Source organism: Anneissia japonica, unplaced genomic scaffold (assembly GCF_011630105.1).
Source record: "Anneissia japonica isolate Jap-2015-1 unplaced genomic scaffold, ASM1163010v1 scaffold40739_len1315_cov114, whole genome shotgun sequence".
Lineage (NCBI taxonomy): Eukaryota > Metazoa > Echinodermata > Crinoidea > Comatulida > Comatulidae > Anneissia > Anneissia japonica.
Window position 1 is genome coordinate 1 of NW_022727761.1, and position 1,320 is coordinate 1,320.

Consider the following 1,320-nt stretch of genomic DNA (forward strand, 5'->3'; position numbering starts at 1 on the left):
GAGTTGAGGAGTATGTGTAATATTATACAAACTGAATAGTTCCAAATGAACCAAATGCAAATTAACAATATTTATGTATTTAATTTAGACAATACATGTATACAATAAATTTCATATGCTCTACAAATGTAAATTGTACTCAACATTGTATATTTATATTGATCATCAAGAGTTTTTATCAACATTGGTTTCTGACTGAATAATGTAACAAATTCAAAATATTCTAGACAATGAACAGTATATGCCTCTAAATTACATAAATAACATTACACTATAAGTATATTTAAAATGTAGATATTTGAAATTACCAAATACTTTTTCTTCAAGTTCAAAAGATACATCCGTTCTTGTGCTGTTTCCCACATCTTATCAATGATGTTCTGTTGGCATCATCTCTGATGCTCTTCATGTGCAGCTTTATATTGCATATCCTCTTTCTGCCACCTTTTCGTCACACCATTTGTTTTCTCAATGTTTGATACTGATGTTTGCAATCTGTATATTACAATATATACCAGAAAGGTGAAATAAAATGAATGCAAATATGACATCGTTAAAGTCTTTTTTTCTTAATTTCTTGTTGTCGCCAGTTTTAAAATATTTTATCCATATATTGTGAGCAACACATTTTATATGCTTTAAAGGATAAATAAAATGAGTTCAAGTGTGAATAAGAGAGACAACAATGCCTGACTCTCAACATTTGCCAGAGCTGGCATTCCCAATATTTTTTTTTTTTTAGAAATCCACAATGAATAAAATTACAGTAATTTAAAATAAAGTGAATTAAATTTAATATACAGTATTCCAATTAATATTTTTTTAGTTAGAAAATGCACTGTCAAAGCTACATACCTCCTATACTGCAAAATGGAATCACCATCTCCATTATCGGCAATGCATTCCCTTTAAAGCAAAAAATTACATATTTTACATAGGTGCTTTAAAACAATTTTACAGTCTTGAATAATAAATTGTGTTTTAATATATAAAACAAACTGTATACATTGTTAATGTTAAAAAAATAAGTTGAAAGCCTTTTATATGAAATATAATGTGCACCTTAATGAATCCAATCTTTGCAACTGATCCACATAATTCTCTTCCCAGGTGCCTGAAATAAAACATAAAATATTAAATAAGGTGTGATACAACACATAAAAGTTATTTTAATAATTATTATACAGGTAGTTATATTAGTTGTGTTTTTCCTGGCAAATATGGCTATTTATCTAACTTTTAAAAATGTTAGATAGATAGCCATATTAGGCAGGATAAACACAACTAAAAATAAGTGTAGAGATGGCAGGACATCATTAG

General features: G+C 27.6%; 1 long non-coding RNA gene across 1 annotated transcript; it reads right to left on the reverse strand.

The window, feature by feature from the left end:
• Positions 1-450: 450 nt before the first annotated feature.
• On the reverse strand, positions 451-1,121 carry LOC117113806. The gene is made up of 3 exons (XR_004446256.1): positions 1,063-1,121; positions 856-906; positions 451-495 (listed from the first exon to the last, which is right to left on the reverse strand). It is a non-coding gene; the product is annotated as an uncharacterized LOC117113806 (long non-coding RNA).
• Between the last annotated feature and the right edge of the window lie 199 nt (positions 1,122-1,320).